Here is a 26,839-nt window from a genome sequence, read left to right as displayed (position 1 = left end):
ATTATCAAGAGAGAATACGAATGTCTGACAATAGTTCAAGGGTTTTATGGAAAGTTGTATTCGAACTCTCAAGTGGAGTTAAACATTCATCAGGAGATATGGTTATTCAAAAAGATGCTGAGTTGATAGAAGATCCTGCAAACATTATGAATGAATTAAACAGTTTTTTCATTGAAGCCTACAAGCACTGATGGGGAAAATTACATCTATCATTTTCAAACGGCATCTTCCCATCACAGCTGAAGGTGGGTAGAGTAACTCATATTCAAAAAAATTAAAAATTATCAACATTAGAAAATTTTGGACCAGTTACTATTCCTCCAACTTTTTCGAAGCTTTTTGAGTATGCATTTTTAGAAGGCCTGAACGATTTTATTGGATCACACAATATGCTGACTCCAATACAGCATGGTTTCCGGTGTGGCAAATCAACTCAAAGTGCCCTACTATTTTTTTACGATGACTTGATTGAATTTATTAACTCAGGAGTGTCCCGCTGTAGTTCTATGTGACTGTTTGTTCAACGTTCCTCGACAGTATTCATGCAGAAACATTTTCGTTACACACGAAATTTTAACACTGGATGGATTATATATTTATATGTTGTCAGTTTATATTTTCAATACCAGGAAAGACTTCATTATCAATAGCGATATACATGATAAAAAAACTCGGCAGAAGCAAATGATACACAATAGAGCGGCTGAGTATAAGATAACTCAAAATGCATGAAAACGTATGGACCTAGAATTTACAACTGTTTACTGAATAAATTGAAGTCGATATGCAGCCTGTCGTTGTTGAAAAAAATTGAAATCATTTGCTACTCTATGTAATTTTCTTGTTCATCTGTTTAAAATCTGTTTTTCTGTTAATCAGCAGTCGCACCCCTACGAACGACAACCCTCAGAAGTTGAAACTTGTGTGACCTAAAGATTAACGAGGTCTTACCTTCAAACATGTGATTCCTAATCTTTCTCTTGAAACCACTCGTTATTCTAATTCGGAGTCAAATGATATAATAATCCAATACAAACAATTTTTCCAATCAACAGAACTGCGATACTCTTCTCGACGAACGTTCACCAACCAAGTTGGCGTAGTTTACTTCGTCTCCTAAACACTTCATCTTGGTTAGTGGAACGCACAAAAAAGTACTTCTCGAATACCAAATATTGAAAGTTGTTTCAAACATTGTCTCTCTCACCTACAATTTTTAAATTGATTCGGTCGATTGAAAATAGTTTACGACGTCTTGATTCTGCGAGAATTGAATTGAATTGAATTTCATCAGGTAATTATCGAGGTATCACGCCTGAAGATGATATTGTATAGCGAAACATCTGTCGGGATTTTGTAAACTGTCAACGCCTAATAATCGAGGTAATAATACACTTTTACATTCAAACAATTATTTATTTTGTCAACAGACTTTAGAAGATCATCAGATGAAACTTATATCTTCAAGAAGGTTCATGGAATCACATTCACGGATCGCGTCACTTCACTAGTCTTCACGTAGGAAAAAAGTTCCAATTATAAAATACATCATCTTGGATACGTAATAGCACATGCTCCATGTATATCGTAATAAAAAGTCGCAGCATACAGTTTAATATTGAGAAAACAGACAAATCTTTCTTGAGGTTTTTCAATGTGGATTCTGTTTAGGTTGAAAGGCAAGATTTTTGTTATCGCCAGTAATTTTATTGTTACTATTACTACAAATATTTGAATCCCTAATTTTTCTGCTACCATTGAGCTAATTGTTATTGAAATCAAGATAATAGTTTGCTTGAAATTTCGCCTTGGATATGACGTTGAGGAACTATTTATCAACTGTTAATGGGTGTTGATGTCAATTTCTGTATGAATTTCCCTTTCTGGGTCTGGCGTTGAATCTGGTCATTATTACGCATTGGTCAAAGACGTAAACGAACTGGTATAAGTTTGACGATATTCGTATCACTGTATATTCTGGCAATATCTTGAATTCATTGGAACCTCTGGAGACACCCTACATTTTACTCTATGAAAGAAAGTACATTAGCAGATGAAGATTTTCAGATGATGTGGTGCTGCAGAATTTTCCGGGTTTTCCTGCAGCTGAAAAAGCAAATGCGCCACTGGAATCAGTCGGCCCGGAGCGCCAATTAATTTTTGTTGTTGTTTCATAATTTCATAATTTTCACTTTTTTTTATGTGTGTCTGTTATTAAAAATGAACTCTGTTTTTATGCCTCCTACTATAAAGCAGACAGTCTATGCAATACCATTGGACAAGTCTCGTGAAATAGTCTTTTTTGTTGTATTTCAAGCAAACGATATTTCAATTTGTTTATTTTTTCTGATATATTTTCTCTTTATTTGCAAGCTTTCCATTTTCTGTGGACTATTGATTGAGGAAACGATAAAATTTCGTGCTTTTTTCGTGCATAGGAAAACGGCTGCGACAAATGAATTACTGAAATTTTTTCGGATCTCTAAACATCTGAATGTGTTCATAAGTTTAGATATACCTAGCAAACTATGGCACGAAAACTATGAACAGTGAGGAAGGTAGCATTCTAAATAGCCCATTGTTCAATATTCTGTGACAAATTCGATCAATTTAGCAGGAATTTTTCTGGGGGTATTTTTTACTAGCTAGAGCTGACAAAATCATTACAGATGTTTTTTGTTAGAATAAGAAGAAACCAAATACAAAATACATGTTGATCATGAGTATATGTCAAGATATCGACTTTCTAAAATTACCTATAATTTGTTCACATCTATTATCAAAAAGTTTACATAGATGTTAATTCAATGAGGTGTCATAAAATTATTTCAATTAATATTGGGTGAAAATTCGAATGGAAGATGAAGTTCATAATTTCTGCTCTTGAATTTTGAATATTTTTAAAGTTGATTCGATATGCCCATATAACATAGTTTCAACTTGTAAATCAAATATACCAAGCATAAAACAAACAGTCATCAGTTGAAATTAAAAAAGGTACCATAACCCATATTTGTATTAATTGCACGACTAATAACTGCAACAATGAAATTTTTATTAAATCAACCGAGAAATATCAATTACACTATCGCCTAGCAATATAATTATGCTTCTTCAACATAACTTTCTGGTGTTTGACATTCAATGATCCATTTGCATTTCAAGAATAATCATTTCCCCGACAACAAATTGCTCCAAACTTAGAGGAAAGATAAAACAAATTGAAATCCCGTTTTTATAAAATGAATCAATGCAAGTTTTGAAACAATTGATAAAACCTCGAATAAATCAGTTCACCTTATCTCACGTGATTCAGTGTTTTCAAACAGTCTTACTTTACATTCATTTTCCAATCTTATTTACATATAATTATTACCTATGTCACTCTGTCCGTATCAGTACCAAATAATTCATTCATTTGTTTCATACGTAGTCGGTACAAAGTGCAGTTATATATTTACACAACCGATTTGGAGTGATGCCAGATGTTTCATATTTTTCCTTGTAGTATTCCATACCTATAAATTGATTGTTAATTGCTGACAATCACTCTGCAACTATTCAATCATCCGATTATGAGTTATTAGATATATTGATTTTAATCTTTTAACCCGAGGGCTGGTTTATTGAATAATGTACCAAACTTGATCATTGTGACATCACATCAATTATTTGTATTGTTCTATACTATAATTTCAAAACAGTAGACACTAAAGTTTCAGAAATGACTGACGTTTTTGCCTTAATCTGACTCTTGCAGTGGCGTACGGACATCATACTAAACAAATGAGGAAAAATGATGATCAAATATATAGAATCATAACCTTGACAACAATGTTTTGGTTTTAAGGCAATAATACTTCTGAGAATTTAGTGCCTACTATCGACATACGACAAAATAGTGGATGCTAATGATAGGAATAAAGATATTGTGGGTATATTCATAGATATCGAGAAAGCGTTTGATGAAACAACCTTTCCAACAATTAACCAGCAACTACGCTCCAGAAATATACCTCTGGTAGAAGGAGAATGGGTACTAAAGATGCTCTTTAGTAGAGCAATAAGTATCAATGTAGAAAACATCTTATCACCCCTTCCTTGGAACATAGTTCTGGATACCCTGATTAATCTCCTCAGCAATAATAGATTCTACATAATTGCATATGCAGATGACATAGTTATCTTGCAGACCGGCAAATTTGTGAACACACTGTGCGATAGAGCGCAGGATGGGCTCAAATTAATAGAAATATGGTGTAAGGAACACTCACTGTCGATCAATCCCAAGAAGACTGAGATGCAATAATAAGACCTATGTTAACGTACGTAGCCATTGCATGGGGACCGAAAGTTCTACAAGCAACGGCCGTTCAAAAATTATATCAAATACAGCGATTGGCTTAAAAAATCTCAGGAGGCTTGAGAATAACACCAAACGTGGCAATGAAATTAATTACTGGTCTGACCCCTCTGGACTTGTACGTTAAGGAGGTTGCGTTAATGGCCATGTTACGATTGCACACGCCTGGTGTAAACCTCGAAGTAGGAATGGTCAATTGAGGCTGAGGCTATGGCGAGAAGCGCTTACTGCACAGCCTCTGCTGCAGGCAACCAGTGATGCAATTTAATCCAGGTTTGTGTTTAATGAACCCTACATAATACAAATGAAACAGAACACAGAGTCAGATGCTACAAATGCAATACGCATATATACAGACCGCTCAAAAATCAAAGAAAGCTCAGGATATAGAGTGTACTCACGATCAATAAGCCTAAGGATCAAGTGGCTGGTATCTCAATCGCCACAAAAGAAATAACCAGGAAAGGAATTTCTGGCAAAAACATAACAATCTGCTCTGATGGCAGACAAGCCCTATTAGCCTTCAACAGAAATGTTACCTCAGGGCTAGTACTCGAGTGCCACCAAGATTTAGCCAAAGCCTCGGTAGATAATAACATTACCCTGATATGGGTTGAAGGGCACGACTGGTGTAAAGGTAATCGCATTGCCGACTCTTTAGCCAAGCAAGCGATTGGACTAAGAATTTTAGGACCCAGTGGCACCTACGGCCTGATGACTTCAACAATCGCGGAACTAGCCAAGTTAAGAGATGGGGTGAAATCAAAGGATGTAATCTTGTCAGGATCACCCTGGGTGACCCTGGGAAGCTGGTGTCGAAGAAATATCTGCCGATAACCAGGAAAAACAAAGCCTAATAGAAGGATTTCTGACTGGCCACTGTCAACTTAGTAAACACCTCCATAATATGGGGCTAGTGGACACACATCTATGCAGGATGTGTGCACAGGAAGATGAAACTGTCAGGCATGTCCTTGCGACTTTCCGGAGTTGTTTCAATGAGAGATTGTGTGTTCGGCGAATCTTGGCCTACACCTGCCGATATAAAGAAGATGTCTCCCAGTGACCTGTCCACCTTCCTGAAAAGGACAGGATGGACGATGACCTAGGAGAACAACTCCTCGGAAGGATGTACAATGGGTCACATGTGGCCTAAGTGCTGTGGGTCTACACTCACCTTCCTTCCTTTATAAATACAGAACTGTGGAATCACCAAAACTATATTTAGTTTGGTTTTAATGCAATAATATTTCTGAGAATTCAGTGCCTTCTATTATGGAGTTTTACTATAGACATCTTGGTTATTTTCGTCAATCCATAAAAAAACTATAAACGAATCAAATCACAGCTGGAAAAAACAAAACAGGAAATCCGTTTCAATCGATAGTAATGAAAATATTTGCTGGAGGACACATTACCTCAGGCAAATTAAAGAACGAAATATTATTATTCTGTGTCTGCCCCCTTATCATTTGAAACTTAATCCTACTGAACTCGTTTAGGTTCAAGTAAAGGGATATGTTGCAAGAAGGAATACGACATTTGAAATAATAGTAGAGTAGACGTCAAGATGCTCTTCAAGGAGTTTTCAATGGAACAATATATGGAAGAAGAGGACAACATGTGGAAATCAGACCATTTAGTTGAGGAAATTGTATAACCTTTAATCATAAAATTCAACGAAGATTCATCTGATTTATCTGATGATAACACACAATAATTTTGCTTATACGTTATATCTTTTTAAACAATTGAATGAACCTATTTATTATTATGTACGTACTAATATAAATTGCATGTATATGAATCAATGAACATAGTCATTAGATTTAACAATTATGTTTGATCAAATAGTTAATTGCACGCCAATGCAGATAATGAAATGGTCCGAACGCTGATTGCTGTGGCAAATCATAATGAAATCACAAAATTCAGTTTGAGCACTATGTTAACAATTTCTATCTATAATGAGCATCTATCTATGATCTATCTATATCTATCTCTACATCTCTATCACTATATATATATATATATATATATATATATATATATATATATATATATATATATATATATATATATAGATATATATATATATATATATATATATATATATATATATATATATATATATATATATATATCTTTATCTTTATCTATTTATATCTATGATCTATCTATAACTAGCGATTTCTATCTATATTGAGCATTTATTACTCTTCACTATTAAAAAACAATTTAATAATATTTGTACTAACAACCGAAATGTCTGTTTTTCATACTTTTTCTATAAAAAATTCTTTAATTGTAATGGTGTGAGTTTGAATAATACTCTTCTGGTATGTGACATCGTAGGTGAATATTTATTTTCCAACTCGAAATATATGATTATTTTATTAAATCAAGAAAAGATTATCTCGATTTCATCACGAGTCTTTGACCGAAAATCATATCCTTAACTGATATTGGCCAACTCGAAATTCACACAATGATTACATAATTTCTAGATTAGAATAACAAACAAATTTGCTTGGAATGCATTAAGTAACTCTGTTTCCTGCATCTATATTAAAATATAGGCACCTTATTTTGATCACAAAATTATGATCACAACCTGATTCACAATTACTGTTGTGTTCATTCTCTTCCATTTCAAGGGCGTACAATTTTTTTTGCTCATTAACATTTCATAAAAAATGAGAGACTGGAAATAACAATAACTCAGTTGGTTTCGAAAGGTGTTGGATTTTTCCCTTCAATTTGCCTTTTTTATGATGCATACAGTGTGAACGTAAAAAGTTTTGAACGTGACAAGATATCGAGGCCTGCAAAATTTACGATACATTACTTGTCGCCGAGACGACGATGAATAGACTAGTTATTTATTTATCCTTCACTGGTTCATTTTTGAAATCAGTTCAGCCTGTCCTGAGTTATCACCCACTTATATTCATTTCAGGAATCTGCAGACAAACGACGATAAATATCACGAAGAAAACCTTTTAAAAAAATTGTGAGAAATTTCAGTTATTCATAAACATATAATAATATTCAGTGTGTCTCACTTTTCATGGAAGCATCCCCGTAACTTCGTAATTATCAAGGTAGAATGATGAAACTCACAGATTGATGAAAATGGTGAAAATATACTTAAAGGCTAAATGGTGTTGAGCTAAGTGATATACACTGCTTGCCAGTCGCGAAGAAATAACCTATTTTTACGGTAAGTCATACTAGGGGACAAAATGGGCTGAATATTTCTCCAGATTCGTGATCGAGACCCCCAAAATACTACGGGTACACCTCTTACCTGTAAACATATTACCTCTGAAATAACCAAATTTGTCTCACTTTTCATGGAAGCACCCCGTAAGTCCTGTAATTACCAAGGTTGAATGATGAAACTATCAGGATTGATGAATATACTGAAAACACACTTACCGGCTAAATGGTGTTGGCCTAAGTGATATACACTGCCCGCCAGTCGCGAAGAAATAACCTATTTTTACGGTAAGTCATACTAGGGGGCATAATAGGCTAAAAATTCCTTCAGATTCGTGATCGAGATCCTCAAATTACTACGGGTACACCTTTTACCTGAAAAAATATTACCTTTGAAAAAACCAAATTTGTCTCACTTTTCATGGAAGAACCGCCAGTCGCGAAGGAAGAAGCAATTTTTACGGTAAATCATACTAGGGGACAAAATAGGCTGTTTCCTTCAGGCGATTTACCATAAAAATGGGTTCTTCCATCGCGACTGGCGGGCAGTATATATCACTTAAGCATTTTCATCAATCCTGAGAGTGTCATCATTTTACCCTGATAATTAAGGATGTAATTCCATGAAAAGTGAGACACACTATATACTTCAAATGTTAGAAATACATCATATATTGCTTTCTGAATGCAAGCTGACATCCAAAGTTAATTGTTTTGTTTGTCTTTTTCACTCACTGCTATAAAAACTTTGCGAACGTTATTGATTACGTATGTGTATACTTTGTCGTCCCAACTGTATTTGCACACATCAAAGTAGACGAATATTGTTCCAACATTTTTGTCAGGTAGATCATCTTATCTAATGTCTGTTGAACTTCTGACAACGGTTCACATTTGACGAGAATGTAATTTCAAAAACTACGCCTCAAGATTTGATCTCCACAAACTTTATTTGAAAAATATATCACATGTTTCGCTAGCACAGTAGCTTTTTCAAGTAGCTAGCGAAACATGTTGTGATCTATTTTCCAAATAAAGTTTGTGAGGTGTAGCTTTGAAATTACTATGAATCTTCATCAAGTAACGGCCGAATCAATCAGAATGTCTTCGTATGTATACTATATTCGCCTATAGGTAGGTGATAGGTAATTCCACTTCTACTCATTCAGACATTGGGACTTAAGAGAACTAATTCTATTCTTCCTCTAGCAAACAACATAGGTGTAACTAAGAGTCAGCACCGAAAAAACTTATGAAACCTCCTCAAAAATCACTAGAAAAACTTCTGCAATTTTGTTACGATCATGGCGTTTGTGTACACTGAATACTGGACCGAACGGAGATGTGGACACTTGTTCAAACGTCATAAAATTTCTGAAATTCGAAAATTCCACAATCTCTCACAGGTTTTTATAAAACTACATATCTTCTTTTTTTTAATTTGAATCAGTAATCCATTCGTTTGCGTTAGTGCAGTGCATATATTGGAGACAAATTGCATAATAAAGTGCACGTAATCGCCCGCATTTAATGTTTAATTACCTTCCAGAGGAAACCATAAATCGTTTGGTGACGGTCCAAATCAAAGCCGCAGCGGATGAAAGGAAAACTATTACATCGGTGGAATGAACTGCGTACGAAAAATAATCTTGGTGAAAGTAGATCAAAATTTTCAAACAAATTTATACTAAGTGAAAAAGAAAGGTAAACACCCATGTATACTGAAAATATTTTAATAATTTTTCACTTACATATCTGACAGATAATAGCAAATAAACGAGTACATTTTCAGAGAAATTGAAGTTCAGTAATGTGTTGCATATCCTCGATATCTTATATACTCGTGGATACGTCTGGGCGATGTCCTTATAAGGTGGTCTATATCCTGTTGGGGTATCTCATTCCACTCTACTTCATGTCTAAGTCTTTGGGGGCTGTTGTAAATTCAGCAGTCTGCGATCAAGAATATCCCATACATGTTCGATCGGTGAAAGATCGGGCGATCTGGGTAGCCATTGTAAGCGGTTAGTGTCATGCTGATCAATAAAGTCTGGAGTTACTCTAGCCATATGCGGTCTAGCGTTGTCTTGTTGAAATATAGGGTTCTCGATGGTCTCAAGATATGGAAGGACATGAGGCTCCACTACTTCGTGAATGTAACAAAGAGCTATTATGTTGCCTCTAATGAAGACTGGGTGTCTTATTAAGTCACTATATTTGGTGGTTAGTTCCTTCTTACAGTATGAGATCGTGAATGTTTCCAACACTTCATTATAATCATTTTCGCAGTTATAATTTTCTTTTCGGGAAATCCCTATGCGATTGGCTCAATTTGGACATGGTTAAGAGGAGCTTTTTGGTTTCTTCAGTATTGTTCATTGGTCAATATAGTCAACAATACAAATATCCGTCAGGTAGTTGAATGTTTCACAATAACTCAAATATGAGTCTTTAACACTATTAAAATAGCTATAATATAATATTGACAATATTTATTGAAAGATATGAAATATCTTATGGGAAAAACGCTTTTTGATTTTCTAATTCTTCATTTTCATACTCGTACAAGAGATGTAATAAACTTCCGAAGGAAAAATAAATGCAATAATTTCAGTAATTCTTTATATTCACACAACTGGACCTACAACTGGCTACATTTAACATGACCACATGTAGCATGGGAATTCTAGGTCCTCTAACTGGAACCACAAATGTGCGGTTGGCTCCTGTTGTTGACTCCGTTCGTTTGTGTTGTTTCCTGCTGTCGGCAAACAAGTGTTGCCCATCTTTACACTTGGCTGCACAGCGCTGATGAGGCCAATAGCCAGAAACACGTGTCCGCGGTTTGCCCCCCTTTTTGGAGTGTTGTGTCCACGAATTGTTTAATTTTTGATTAGTATCATGCACACTCGATAAAATCGCTATTTTTCTTTGTTATTCATGTGGAAGTCCTTTGTTTTTTCTGTCATGGTGATCTTGTTGATTTGATTTGAAATGGATACCAATACGTCTTGGCACACTCATGTCGCTGGAATTGCGGATGCTGCTTCTCAAAAGCTTGTAACACTGTTACGAAACAGAAACACACCTCACCAACTTTTGATGCTTTATAAAGCATGGGGTTTGGATTCTTGTTGAATGAAAGTTTTTCCTTTTTGATGTATATGAAGACGTTTCGTCCTCGATCGAGAACTTTTTCAATTTAATTTCTTATATTTGAGCTAGGCTGCATTGTTGAAATAAAATACTTTTTGACATTCAGTCCTTTGTTTTCTCTTTCATAGTGATCTTGTTGATTTGATCTTAAATGGACACCAATATGTCTTGGCACAATCATGTCGCTGGAATTGCGGATGCTGCTTCTCAAAAGCTCAAAAGCAACACTGTTACGAAACAGAAACACACTTCAGCAACTTGTGCTGCTTTATAAAGCTCAGATCAGACCTTCTTTGGAGTAATGTTTTCATGTATGAAGCTTTGTCCCTAAGTATACCTTGAAGCTGCTGGATTTAATTCAGAAAAGAGCCATCTGCCTGATTAGAGACGCGAACATCAGTTACAACTTTGATGGTCTGGAACATCGAAGAAAAGTTGTTTTGTCTTTCTTCTATAGATACTTTCACGTTAAGTGTTCAAGTGACTTGGCACATTTGATTCCGCCAAGAGCGGTACATATCGGAAATACGCGACTGACTGTGGCTGCTCATTGTTTTGAGGTTCAACTCAGTACACGCCGAACTTTACTTCTTAAAAACTCTTCGATTTGGACAACTACGTTTATGTGGAATGAACTTCCTGAAAACAGGCAATGCTCTCAGTGCGTCTTAATGATTTTCCTGTAGTGCTTGTATTAACCAATATGACATGTATTTAAAATATTGCAGTGGTTTTCTAGAACTCTGTGAAAGTCCTCGTTAAAAATTTTTACATTCTCCAATTGATTAGTTTTACTGAAGTTCTTGCCGGTAACGTTTCTCATTTGACTATTTACAAATACGGAGGGATGCTATTCAAGTGTAGTATTTCAAACGGTAATATAATAATTAAAATCCTTCATCAGTACATATCACCATTGATTGATGATTGATTTACCCAACCTAGAAGTGATTGTTTCATCTAGATAGGTTAGGATATGATGTTCAAAAGGTCAGTTTATAAAAGTATTCCCAAATTTTTTTGTTTGATTTTGATCATGGTCATTTAAAAATATTCTTTTTGAGGAATATGAAATGAGTTGAAAAATGTTGAAACTCAGTTTTCAACTTGAAACGAACTGTTTTTATTATTAATGTTCAATCTTTCGGTCGCCTAATATTCAACAACTAATATTCAACAATCATTTGCCCTTGGTATCGATATATATTTCTCCTTATCTCAACACCAAATGTAATATCTGGAAACATCCCTTATACTTTTTCCTTCGAAGATTAAGTATAGAAGTCTGCTTTGAATACCTGAATATTTTTTCAACGTTCCCATAACGAACAATAAGATTACTGCGACTTCCAGAATATTCATATCTACTAAAACATTCTTTTTACCGTTTGTTGTCGTACCCATACATATACCCTACATTAATAAAATATATATATTTTTTAATGGAGGTATCGTGAATATTATTTTTTTCTGGAGGGATCGTAAATGTATAACATTTTCCAACCAAGAGACTGACTGAAGTGAAACCGACGACTTTTTTATAAATATTATCAATAAATGATTCAAGGGAATGCATGGAGTATTCCGAAGTCATTTTATATGAAAATCTGAAGTTAGAGTAATGACCTGAATAATTCTGTCCTATGATGATACAGTTATAATAACGTTGATTTTCGAATAATCTCAAACTTTGAGTTCATTGAAGTTGGATAGGTTCCATATGGTGTTTGAATATTCTGTAGCGTTCACCACCTCATTTGTTATCATTCGTTAGTGCATTTGCCAATTTTTATTGTGATATGTTTTGTCAAATCATCGATTTGTCTGAGAGAAGCAGTCAGTATCAGAAGTCTCTAGCTGTTTGGATATAGATTTTACTAAATAGTTTTACAAAAATACGTGTTGTGTTTATGTGAAACTGTAATATTAATCCGTTGATGCTACGGTGTGTACAATAGTTTTCGTTAGTCCATGTTTAGGTAACACAATCAAAATGGATGGTATGCCCACTCGACAGCTTGCCACGTATAATTCTCCGTGTGAAAAACATGGTGTGCTCAAATTCAAGCCACAAACGGACATTGTCGAGGTATCGATATACTTTCACCTCTAAACTTGCCATTTGAAATGTTGGCTTTGACAACGTTTTTCATTATTTTTCAATGACTAATCGTGTGCCGTTGCACAACAGTGGTGGATTCAATTTACGGAACCATCCAACCTCCATTCGTAAATTATGCGGTAGCATGCGTAGAAAATCCAATGAGTTCAAAAACACTGTTAAGATAATTAACAACTTCGGTGGCATCGCGAACTGTATCTACGTTATGATGCAAGAAGTGCTTAGATCAGAGAAGACATGGAGTTTTCAAGAAACTTTCTATTGTGAGATTTTCACTAAACAGTTTTACAAAAAAGCAAGACGTGTTTCGTTATACAATACCTTCTTCAGACGTGTATTACGTAAAGACACGCCTGAAGAGGCGAAACACGTATTGTGTTTTTGTAAAACTGTTTAGTGAAAATCTCACAATGAAGTGTTTCTTGGGCCACTATTATTTAATATGCATATCAACGATTTTTACGAATCCAATATTGACGGAACTATAGTCAGTTTTGTCGCGATAAAAATTGGACAGACCTTAAGAACTAAGTTGAAAAAGACTTCATTATTATAATCCAGTGGTTTGGGAGCAGACTACTAACAATTAATTTCACCAAAACATTTTTTGTTCCACTCGCAAACTACAACTATAATCTACCCAAATATCATACTCTCACCTTGAATGACGGTGAAACCATTATTGAAATAATCATGAAACCATATGTCAAATGCCTGGAATTAATCATAGACAAAAACCTGCGTTGAATCAAATACGCCGAATACGTCGCAAGGAAATTAAGATCTTCATTAAATAAATTTAAGTTTTACAACAAAATATTCTCTCTGACGCAGTTGAAAATCTCATACCTCAGTTTGACCCCTATGCAATCACTGTGTGGGGATGAATAACGAGTAACTATCTGAATATTATTGAAGTGGCTGTTGAAAATTATAGATAACAACATACACATATGCGTCACAAAAACTATTTGAAGAGTCACAAACCTTTACTTGTGGACACTTTTATTTAATAATAATAATAAATAAGCAGGGTTGGCCACTAACACCCTTGGCCTTTGGTGAGTTGCGACACCACTTACCCGAGCAACTGGTGCAAAACCGGACCGGCAGCCCAGGCGCACCCGGGAAGGAGAACTCTGTTCTCCTTCCGGTGCCGGCCGTGGGTCCACAGGGCTAACCACCCGGTGGACCCAACACTTGGTTCCCAATAATCAAGAAAGGGGCCCCCACAATCGACCCGCTCGGAGGGGTCAGAGGCAAGCTGATGGGGCTCATAACGATGATTTGCCTACTGATGACAACCCTGGCAATGAAAACGGACGTTTTGAGTGGACGCATGAGCTAAGAGATAGCCTTATGCATTGCTACGAGAGTAGTGAGCCTGCGCGAAGAGGGTATGGCGAGATGGCATGCTTTGTGGTGTGAAACACATCCGGAGCATGCCGCCTTTTCCACCCAAAACCTTAGGGATTACGTATCTTATCTTCGGCGCCAGGGCTATTTAGCTCCTTCCCAGCCTGTTAACGAAGTGGTAGAAGTGACAGTTCTACCACCCGTTGGCACGACTGGAGAGGAGACTCGCACCATACCACCAATGGAGACGACAATCAGAACACGTAGGGCGCTCCACAGAATTAGGCCACTGAAGCCACAAGAACTGGCTTGTTTGGATGCGGAGGTTCATAGTGTTCTAACAGACGAGGCTGACATCTGGCAAATCAACACCGCCGTGTATAGCGTCGTCCAATCGGTTTCCGAATCGGAAGGACGAAATCCCGACCTTGCGGTTCGGAAGATTGAACGGCGTGTACACAAGATGGAGGCTAAGATCACGTCGGCAAGACAACACGCGTCTCTTATCCAATGTGTGATGGATTACAGGGCGGCCAACAGGCCTTTCACGCCTGCAGTGCGGCGAATAGCCGCCAAACTACGACGTATCCATCACACTTCAAGTCAAAGCGTGCTGCTGACCACCAAACAGCACTGCCTTGATAGGATACGAATGCTAGTGGCTGCTAAGAAGTCACTAGTGAGGCGAGCGAGAAGTATCGCGGAAAACCTTAGATTCCGCGAGAAACCTTCTCACTTATTCCAAGAGCCTCCACGTGTTGTGGATAATCTGCCGACCGCTCATCAGGTGGAATCCTTCTGGAAGGATATCTATGAACACCCACAGCCACTCAACTAAGACACTCCAGCCCTAGCGCAGTTCGAAGCTTCCAACAGAGAGCTTCGACAGCCTGAGCTCAATGAACTGCTCAACCCGATAACCTCGGATGACGTTCGAAGAGCCCTTGTGGGTTCCAAGAACTTTGTTGCTCCGGGCCCAGATGAGCTGAACACTTATTGGTGGAAAAAACTACCAAGCACCCACCGCCATCTGGTCAGAGTTTTCAACTCCTGGCTGGACGGAGAGCAGCTGATTCCGGATTGGTTTGTCGAGGGGTGGACCGTTCTTATCCCCAAAAGCGGAGATTTGTCGAATCCTAAGAATTACAGACCGATAACATGCTTGAATTCGTGTGATAAGTTGTTCACAAGCATCTTATACACACTTCGAATACTCACCGCAGTTGACCGAGTATTCGAACGGATATATGAGCAGAGAGGGTCGAAGAGATGAGTCGCTGGATGTAAAGAGAACCTGTTCATCGATAGATGTATAACGCAGGACTCGATACTGTCGCAACTCAGTTCTCGCTTGGCTGTTAACGAGAGGATTTTTTATTTGCTGTTTCACCCATTCATTCATTCATCCAAATAATAAAAGAACTCATTTAAAACTTAATTAAATATTTATTGTAAAAGAAACGGAAAAAAAATACTTTAAATAAACTCAAACTCAAATGTTAATAAGAAAATAATGCATTAAAACAATCAAAAACTTACATTATACTGCCACCCAGCAGGATTGAAGAAAAGGAGATGTGCTGCATTTCTGAAGACTCAATCGATACGTAAATGAATGCTGTCTGTTGACTGTTAACTATTAACTATGATCCATGATCTTGACCTCCCTCAATATTTATAAAGAATTATACGCTGACATTGCGACTTTGATCCGGTCACTGTACTGAAGTAAAATGCACAGCATGCAATCTGTGCCAAGTTTGCATATTTGGAGATTGTTTTATATTCCATATCCTGTGATCGGATCAATTTCGATGTCTATGAACTTGAAATATCAAAAGATGGAATTCTGAATACTGAGTGTTTTTGTGTTAAAATATTGAAGTGAGGTTGGAACATCTTTCAATTCATGTATTTACTTAAATGAATCTGAATCATTTCATGATTATTTTCTATATTTGACACATCTCCCCTCCACGTTAAAGCTGGCCCCCAGCTTTCTGGGTGGTAACGAGAAACAAAAAAATGAAAACTTACAACTCAATAAAAATATTTTGAATAATAAAAAAAACAATGGGTTTAAAATATGATTATAAACATCAATTACAAACTACATGTCCTATAAAAGTTGGAAAAAACTATATTGTACAATTGATTCTGCAACTATGAGTTCCCACACTAATATTGTCATAGTCCGGCACTGAACTTTATCTGTCTTTGTGTCACTCCACCAATCTGTCCGCACATTGTTCCGTGTCTTGGTTCTGATACTGTTTAGGTTGACGGCTGCTCGGCTACCACAACTCAACTGGATGGAAACATTGGCAACGTAACAGTGGACTGAATTGGACTGGACTATAATTACGTATTACGTTGTGCTTTGCGTTTTCTCGTACTCACAGAAAATGTTTTTATGGTTTCTGTGAAATGTATCTGTCATTCTGTTCCATGCCTATTCTCTCAATTGTGTATAGAGAAGAAGATTTACGATTTGACATGACATATGACATACATATAATTTGATGAATATGTGAATATTTAGCGGCATTTTTCGTTCACTGAAGTGATTTTGATTTCACACTTTGAAATATATTTATATCTGTGTGTTCATCGTGTAATAGTGTGATCAAGTTATTAGCTGCCCAGGAATATAGAAATTACCCCTTCGAGAGCTTTTGGGAAACTTCAAACATCATCGTTTGTGGTTCTGTTGTGTCAGCATTTATGAAACTAGCGTTGTTTTCATAAATTACTTGCGAAATATTTTCTGTAGGCTGCTTGGGATTTGGATTATCCTGGTACTCAACGGTATGATGGTGATTCTGAATTGTTTTGAGTATTACAATTCTATTCACATATTATGTCTGTGGATGATGTCTGCCCACACAGGAACTGTTTATCAGCTACTCAGAACAACTGGTAACGCAACAACGTAAGTATTTGTTTCTGGTTGAATATGGCACTAGTGACTGCGATATTCCTATAGTCCATTCATTTGAGCCATGATGATTCAACTTCATGTTTCCCTAGGTCATCGTGCTGTCTGTGGTACGATCTGCTGAATGTCCTGGAGTGGAAAACCGTAACAGTGGTGATGGAGTAGTGGAGTAGTGACTGCCTCGAAGTGCCTTGGGGTGTGGTGTTGCCTCGATTGCATGAAACAAGAGAGAAGTTCGGCAGTAAGTTCTTTCATGATATATTTTTATTCTTATAGCTAGGTTATGTTACTATTCGATAAAAAAAAAAATCAACAAAAATCACTGCATTATATAGTTAACAATCATTTGACAATTTAATCTAATTGGTTAGAGTACATATAATATACATTAAAGTTAATTTGACGATGAATAGCAAATAGCTTACAAACTTTCTTTTTCAACTTTGAAGCATCCTTTTTGATTTATGCTTGAGCATACTTTCAAAATCCTTGGTTCTTTATGACACACCCATTTCAACATCAATTTCTTTATGTACAATTTTTTTTTTTACTGATTCCTTACAGTCTTTGTCACCTGCCTATTCAATTGTCACCTCATGTGATATACATTTCACTGAATAATAGGAAATTGAAAATAGCAATAGCAATTTATTTTCTTTTCAATGAAAATAAACAGCTATTGGAAATATTTATCGAAAACAACTACTTTCCTGGCTAGTACCAACGACGAATATTGAATTATATCTGATAAATATATATTATAAAACACATGTAAATTGCATCTCTCAGATTTTGCATATATTATTATTATTCTCTTTATACTCTTTCACCTTTTTTCATAATTACCATGACGTAGTAACTTTCTACATCTTGAAACATCATATTTGTCTTTTCTTAAGACAACTTTCTGTGTCGTACTTTCTACAACATCGTACCTGTCTTTCCTCCGAAGACCTCATGTATGCACATTTCATTTCATGCCTCATACAAAATTCATATTATAATCATCATTATTTCTCATGAACATCTAACATATTTCACACACCTTCAAAAATGAAAAATTTCATGCAGTTTTGGGAGCGTCCTCCACAGTCTGCCTTTTCATCTCGTGTGTATAGTCTACCTATATAAATGATTCTTCTTCAATACATAATTATCAATTCTCACCTTTTCAATATATCTATACGCTTCTTTTATTTCTCATAATATTACAAACTTCACTGTTTGTAGATCATCAGTCTGAGATGCTATTTCCTATCACTTTACATACAAAATAAAAAAATAAAACTATGTGGTGACATTGAATTGTTTGTACTTCTTCTGGCCAGGGGTGTGTCAATAATGCATTCGTTATCATTATGTTTTTTTTTCTTATGTAATTACTGCATATTTTTCTTTAATTAATTGTATGTAAAATTTTATTTGAAAAATGCAACTGAAAAAATATTTTGTATCTGCATTTCATTCAATTACTATTCTTTAATGTTTATATCCTAACTATTCTGGATTCTTATATGTTTGAAATTGAATATTTTGATTCGAGTCAGAATACTCATTCATGGAACAATTCAGTTCTGGAATTTTTCCGTATACCTAACTAGATAAATTAATTTTTGTTTAATATTATATGTACTCTGGACATGCTCTACCGAGCATAATTTAACAAATTTAATTTTGTTATAGGGGAGGCACTTAAGATTATGCAACGAATAGTGAACAATAGTATTTGAGAACAAAACTTTTTGTGAAAGAGAGGTAAGTATGCTTGAAGTGTAATACTGCCATGTAAAACATGTTTTAATAAATTTTTTGAAGACCATCATCTTTCACTACCTCTTGATATCAGTCTCGCAATAAATATTTATAGCAAATGAATTGTTACTCTTCAAACTCAAAGAAAAAAAAGTTTGAATATTTGGCGGTTATAATAAAATAAAACTATTTCCAGAATCTACTAAAAATAGTAAATCTGAGGGATTTTTTAAATATTTTACGTTGCGCTGTATCGAAAACAACATTATAAATCAATCGACAAGGGTTCATATTTATACTGTATGTCAAAAATGAGGATTTTTTCATGTTGGCGATCATGATGGCGTTCCTTATCTTGACAGTTTTCAAAAAGTTAATAAAACTCAAAAATGGACCTTTTTCTTGTGTCAATATTCTTATTGATTATATTAAATGTATTAATTATTTACTTAATAGCTGATGTTGATGACTACTATAATTTTTTTCGTGTCATTACCAATAAAATGTTAGAGGATGATTGGGAACAAGGAAAATTTTATGAATCCAACTAATTGATACTATGATACACATTCCCAAGCTGATGAAACAGATATTGGTAGGTGTATCATTTATTTTTCAAAAAGTCAGATACATATGCAAAATTTCGAAATCAGGTAATGGGTAATCGTACGGAGCTGGATGAACAGATATTCCATACGTTTAGCCAATTCAACTGTACAATTCCAAGCTGATAAAACAGATATTGGAAAATGTACCGCTCATACTTTCGAAATTTACAGATGATAAATGAAAATTTTTTCAAATTATTCCATTGGCAATCTTAAGAAGCTGAATGAACAGATATTCTTTATGATTGCTCAACTTCAGTAATACTTTTCTTTCTAAGCTGATGGACAGTTATTAGAAAGTGTATTACTCATAATTTGAGGAGAAGGGAAACATGGAAAGTTGACTGAAATGATAGGTTATATTTGGATTAAAAAAAATTGAAGCACAAGAACCAACATATTCAAAACTAATTATCAAATTATCAAAAAAAAACATTTATTTGAGGTATATTAAAAAGAAGGAAAAAATGTAATTTTACTGGATGAAACAGCTATTAAATTCTCTCATTATTGGAAAACAAAAGAAAAATACACTTTTCTGCTAATTATCACAACATATTTTCAAAACTTGAACAATTCAACTTTTTGTATCAGAAAATTAGGCCCATTATGAAGAATGAAGCCCCCGAGAACGAGAGAGGCGCCTCCACCACGTGTCGCATATAGAAAATAATCATGAAATGATTCAGATTCATTTAAGTAAATACATGAATTGAAAGATGTTCCAACCTCACTTCAATATTTTAACACAAAAACACTCAGTATTCAGAATTCCATCTTTTGATATTTCAAGTTCATAGACATCGAAATTGATCCGATCACAGGATATGGAATATAAAACAATCTCCAAATATGCAAACTTGGCACAGATTGCATGCTGTGCATTTTACTTCAGTACAGTGACCGGATCAAAGTCGCAATGTCAGCGTATAATTCTTTATAAATATTGAGGGAGGTCAAGATCATGGATCATAGTTAATAGTTAACAGTCAACAGACAGCATTCATTTACGTATCGATTGAGTCTTCAGAAATGCAGCACATCTCCTTTTCTTCAATCCTGCTGGGTGGCAGTATAATGTAAGTTTTTGATTGTTTTAATGCATTATTTTCTTATTAACATTTGAGTTTGAGTTTATTTAAAGTATTTTTTTCCGTTTCTTTTACAATAAATATTTAATTAAGTTTTAAATGAGTTCTTTTATTATTTGGATGAATGAATGAATGGGTGAAACAGCAAATTAAAAATCCTCTCGTAAATAGCCAAGCGAGAACTGAGTTGCGACAATACAATATAAGCGTAACCTCTCTATGTCCTGGATCGATTACCGTAAGGCATTTGATACAATTTCGCATGAGCTCATCTTGCATATGCTCAGATGCCTTGCGGTACCCGACAAAATAGTGAAATGCATTGAACAACTGATACCACTTTGGCGAACTTGCTTTACCAATAACATCTGGTCAAGCAAGAGTCCAAACAGGGTGGTCACTTCAAGAAGGGGTGTATTTCAGGGTGATTCCCTCAGTCCTCTTCTCTTCTGCATCTCACTATTGCCATTATCCGTTGCGCTCAGAAACATTCGAGGGTATAACTGTGGCACCCCCGGAAACCGGCACAAGGTCACCCATTTGTTTTATTTGGATGATCTTAAACTTTATGCCTCTGGAGAGAAGGATCTCCATGAGTCCTTGAGGGTGGTGGAAGAGTACACGCATGCTATCGGGATGAAATTCGAGATAGATAAATGTGCAATGGTCCATCTCAAAAAAGGACGATGCGGGGACTACGGAGAGGATGTGCAGCTCGTAGATGGAAGCATCTTACACCATCTGGATGCCGGAGAGACGTATACTTACCTCGGGGTGGAACAACGCCACTCACAAGAGGTAACAGCAGTGAAAAACTCTCTCCGCGGCAAGTATCAGCACAAACTTCGACAGATCTGGTAATCGGAACTGTCGGGGAAGAACAAAGTTGCTGCAACAAATATGCTTGCCGATCCAATCTTACTCTACTTGTTTGGAGTAGTGAAGTGGACTCGGGAGGAGCTGTATCAACTCGGCGTAAAGACCCGAATAATGATGCATCTCTATAGGAGTTTGCATCCCAAATCGTTCGTTCCACGGTTGTACTTCCCCCGACAACAGGGAGGCCGTGGACTGTTGAGTTTGGAGTGTCTACATGACAGGATGGTGCTGGGTACAGCCTGTAAATTCCTCAGGAGTTCGGATCCCCTTCTCTGCATGGTCCGTGACCATGAGAGAGCAGGAGTTGGAGCATTTCCCTTTGGGGCAGCTGCTCGAGCAGCTGATGAACTCGGTTTAGTTTTCGACACTGAACGAGAAGACCACAACTCTGTAACCGAGTTGGAACCTGTTCAACAAAAATCTCAGATAAAAGCCGCAGAGATCACTTTACTTCTGCGGAAACACAAGGATAAGCCAATGCATGGGGTCTTCTTCAATTACATTGGAGGCCTTGGCTTATCAAAGCGCCTGACGTTCGCTTTTCTCTGGTCGAGTGGGCTAAAGTCGGAAACTGAGGGGTTCATCATGGTTTGTCAGGATGGTGTCTTCAACACCTTAGTCTACCGCAGTCGCGTGATGGGTATAGAGATTCCTGACATAAGGTGCAGGGCCTGCCGCGAGGCGCCTGAGACTCTAATGCACTTGCTATCAGCATGTCCAGTATATGCGGTCTTGGTCTATATCCATCGACATAACGCGGCCTTAAGAGTGTAATATTACCATCTACGGCACTCTTACGGTATTGACGAGACACCGGTGTTGCCCTACGCTCCGGGGGATATTGAATCCGTTGTGGGGAACGAGAAGTGCCGAATTTATTGGAACTATTCGTTCCCCACCCTCAGGCTCATACAAGCTAATAAGCCTGATGTAGTCCTTCTCGATCACCAGAGCAAAACCATATTTGTCGTGGAGTTTTCAGCTCCTGGCGAGACGAATATCGTCAGAAAAGAGGAGGAAAAACGGATAAAATATCGAGATTTTCTTTTCGAACTCCGCAGACTCTATCCAGATCACTCTGTCAAGATGGTTGTTCTGATTATTGGAGTCCTTGTTGGAATGATGTCCTCTCTACTCTCGAATCTCAAAATCATACCGGCTTGCCGCACTAAGGTAGAAATATTAGCCGCACAGATGCAGAAGGCTGTCATTCTTGGCTCACTGCGTTTGCTCAGGGCACATGATTCTCGGACCCAATGATCACTTACCCCACAGTGTGGGGACTGGTCATTGGTTGATAATGCTGGCGCGCCCTCCCGAATGTATCGGGGCTTCGGGGGATAGGGCCTGACCAGCGTCTTTTCGTCTTTTTTTATCTCCTAATACATTCAAAGCAAATAATCATGTACAGTTCATTTATTTTAAGAAGATAAAAGGCGAAGTTCAATTTACATGATGACAAGTCATCATTCAATCGCTGTTCCACTTTACCTCAATCTAGCCATCCACCATCACGAAAATAAACAATTTATGGCTACCATCGAACACGATCATGACACAAGATTCAAACAAAAAACAACAAAAATACCTGAAGTGGGAGCAATCAAACACCGAAAGTTTCTGTCTTATGCAGTCCAATTGTCTATGCTGAAATACTCAATGAGTTAGGACATACCCGCAACCAACAAACAGTACCTACAGAAAAAGTGAACCAAATTATCGAAAGAAGGATATACTGTATAGTTACCTCGAACAGTAAGTCAAGTATTGAGAGCTCGAATTCCATTGGATATAATCATAGAAACAATTCTATTTTCAAAATCGTTCAATTAGTCATAAATGAGGTGTACGTGGATCCAAACAGTATTGAATGCATACTTCACAGATATTTAGTCATTCTATTTTTATTATATACCTAGTATGTATTCATTATGTCAAGATATAATTTCACATTCATATTTCTTCAATTTCACATGCTTACCTTCATACACGTATTTTACAGTTTAACATTTAAAATTTTATATTTTTACATCTTTAGATATTAACCGTCTATATTTATACATCTTGAAATTTATATTTATGCGTCTCTCGATAATACTATTTTACATTTCAAATTTTATATCTTTACAAATTTTGTTGTTAACATTCCACATTTTATATCTCCAATTACACAACGTTCATTGATAGACTAGTTAACTTGCTCATGCACAAGGTTATACTTTTTCTGAACAACATACCGATCTATATGCTGAATTAGATTGAATAATTATTATTGTAGTTTTATATATTTTCGGTGGCAAAAGCTCCAAGATAAAAAAAACGTTATGGATTTTCTTTAAGTATCGCCCGATTCCATCATATGTACAAATGGAAATAACCAAAAGCTGGCCAAGAAAGGCCCATATTGAAATGGCAGAACTAGAATTTTTCATGCATCTACACATGACAGATGCATCTTTCATGCGTAGATGCATGAAAGGCATGAAAAATTCTGGTTCTGTAAAAAAATTGTAATCGAGGTCTTTATAGAAGTGTGAAGACATTTATACAGGTATAGAAAGGGCAAACTTCTTATACAAGTTTACAAAGAGCAAACTTTTATTTCATTTCGATTGCGTAAACACAATGTATTTTTCACATATGAAAATACACCGTCCACCAGCATCTGATATTGTATAATTCTGCCCATCAAAAAAGAGCTGAGAATTGCAAAAATACCAATTTTAAATTTTTGGAAGCCAAAATCTACCTTCGTCCTCAGAACTGAAAAATTAACTGTAGATGGTAGCTGTTTTTTCAATTTGATTCATTTCCGAACTTTCCCGACAAATGTCAAACGAGTTTTGAAATGTGAAATATGCCAATTGACATTTGATGTTAACCAAGGTGTTCTCTGATAATCTGTTGCAATTTCGCAACTTTCCATAACTTCCTCCTAGATGAACCATTCCTAAAGAGCTATTTGAAACACACTTGTCTGCAGATATTCGAATGAGAATGTTTGAGCATGCTTGAGCTTGATTATTGTCACTTTTCAGCAGCTACTTCGGCTCGAGCAGCCAAATTACTAGCGGCGTCGGTGAAAAAATAATGTCTCCATACACAACATTTAACTAGTTATTATACACAAACTATGATGAGAAGGTGTAATCCACCCCTGAATAATGATAATCAGACATAAATCCTTTCAGAACAATACTGTCAGCTTGAATGTCAAAGGGTGTGAAAGATTTGATACGAATGTTTTTCAACAGTTTAATTATTTGCAGAAAGAATAAGGGAGTGTATTCTACTCCCGAATGATGGAACCCGAATGACGAACATTTCATGTTAATGGTTATCGTGAAGTGTACTAATTATTCAGTTCCCGAAAACGTCACAATATTACGAATATTTTGTCGCGGCTTTCGTCAACACAAACATCTTATGTTGTTCAGAATTTATACAGTTGAATTTATTTGCTATCGAGAGATTCATATTTCATGTGTTTCATCAAAATACTATTTATTCTTCACAGCACATTGCAAATCCATTCATCTTTATTGATTATGAAAATGTTCTTTCAACATTTTGTCAAAAACGAATATCGAACATGAATCATTCAATACAATTCATTTTTTATCGTAAACATTTTCAAGAGGATATGAATCTGATGGAATAAACTATTTATTATTCGACGTTTATTTTGTTTTCACAAGCTCCCACATTCGTTGATGAATATATTGAAGGGAACATTATTGCAAAATTTTCGTAGTTATCCTGCCGGTAAAAAAGATTTTTTTCGGTTTCGATTGATTCATCACAACAAACATTTGCCTTGGATCTTTCCACGCATAATCGCATGATTCTGCGAGTGCAGTAATCCTGTGAAGGATATCTGATTCGATTCCATAACGAATGTTTGGAATACAAACTGAATGTAGAAAAATGTTTTTTTGTGTGATTTAGTGTTCATATGAAAGTATTTGTTTCCGAAGTATTTTTTCTTTCGCGTGATTCAATATTTATATGAAAGTAGCTGTTTTGAAAGGACTTTTCTTCCAGTTTGTGTCTGAAAGTTACATCTTTGCATGATCTACACATCTTAGTATAGGGTCAATTTTTTTTAAATTGATTGTTTCCTTCCTTTCTTTAGAAGATTCTTACATTTTTATATATAAAGATGGAGAAGTAGAAAGCCAGAACCTTTTTTTCCCAAAAATTAATCTCTCCCAAAAATATACCCCTTTCAATTTTAATATCATCATGTTTTATCAATCTTCATTAAGCTTGTCGCCCACTTGTCCGGCACAGCACAGCACGGCGCTGTCCGTCGCTTGATGGCGACGTGTAATAGCATCGCCCACTTGTCCAGCTACAATCATCATACTGAGGGGCTGTTTGTTCGATTTCAAGGGACTTTCAGTTGACATTGAGCGGTCACAGAAACATGTCTATCACTAGCAGTTCTGACGAAGAAGTCGTCATTATAGTGGCCGCATTATTGAATGTAGAAGAAAATATTCACAACAAAGAATGTTGTGGGTACATCCCATTGATCAAAAGAGAGCAAATCTAGGAGAGTTTCATCATTTTTTCAACAACCTAAAAGAAGGAGAAACGAGGAGAAATTTTTCCAGTATTTCCGAATGATTTCAGGCAAATTTTCAGAACTCCTGAATATTCTAGAGCCTGCCAAAACAAGCAACTTAGTTTTTTTCCTCGTACATTTTCATATGTGCCGTCTAACACTGCTGTCGACTAATAGAATAGCAAAACAGAGAGACAGAAACTTCCCAGGTACGTTTGGACAAGTTGATGCTGGCAGGCGCTGGCCGGCGACGAGCTCACCTTTCCAGTCCGTCACAGCACGTACTGTTATTTGCCGGATAGAATCGGAGAGCTAGAATCCTTTCCGGCGGCGGACGCTCTTGGCTGTGCCGTGCCGGGTTAGTGGGCGGTTTTCCATTCATTTTCATTGTTCCAATCCTATCCGTATTTTGACGGGATGGGTCGTGCTGTGCTGTGCCGTACAAGTGGGCGACAAGCTTTACTGATATATTATGTACAATTATTCACTCATATACATATTTATACAGATTTATATAAATTCATTCTCAAACCTATATGTCCGGTGTATTTTTGACAAAATTTTGTTTCAACAAGTTATGATTGTGTTATTGAATTCGCAAGGTAATGCTTGCTTTACCTCAGCTGCACGTTCGGTTTGTGGAAATCGGCAGATTATATTATTTCCGTGATTCTTACATTATTTCCGCAGTAATGAAGAAAATCGAGAATGTCAAGAGAACGTTCATTTTGCAACTAGGTGACACCTACGTCACGATGGACGTTGTTCACAGTGTTGGTGCC

General features: G+C 36.2%; 2 long non-coding RNA genes across 2 annotated transcripts in view; both read left to right on the top strand.

Moving 5' to 3' along the window:
• LOC141481028 (uncharacterized) overlaps positions 1-26,839 on the top strand; it is a 338,121-nt gene that overhangs the window by 20,047 nt on the left and 291,235 nt on the right. The gene's annotated exons all lie outside the window — the stretch shown is intronic.
• LOC141481027 (uncharacterized) lies at positions 15,881-18,930 on the top strand. Its single transcript, XR_012464704.1, has 3 exons — positions 15,881-17,151; positions 17,250-17,398; positions 18,841-18,930. It is a non-coding gene; the product is annotated as an uncharacterized lncRNA (long non-coding RNA).

The sequence above is a fragment of the Leptinotarsa decemlineata genome, unplaced genomic scaffold (assembly GCF_025532065.1).
Source record: "Leptinotarsa decemlineata unplaced genomic scaffold, Ldec_3_MD MMD2_tig00000035_RagTag_RagTag, whole genome shotgun sequence".
Taxonomy (NCBI): Eukaryota; Metazoa; Arthropoda; class Insecta; order Coleoptera; family Chrysomelidae; genus Leptinotarsa; species Leptinotarsa decemlineata.
This window is presented reverse-complemented; position numbering and strand designations above follow the sequence as displayed.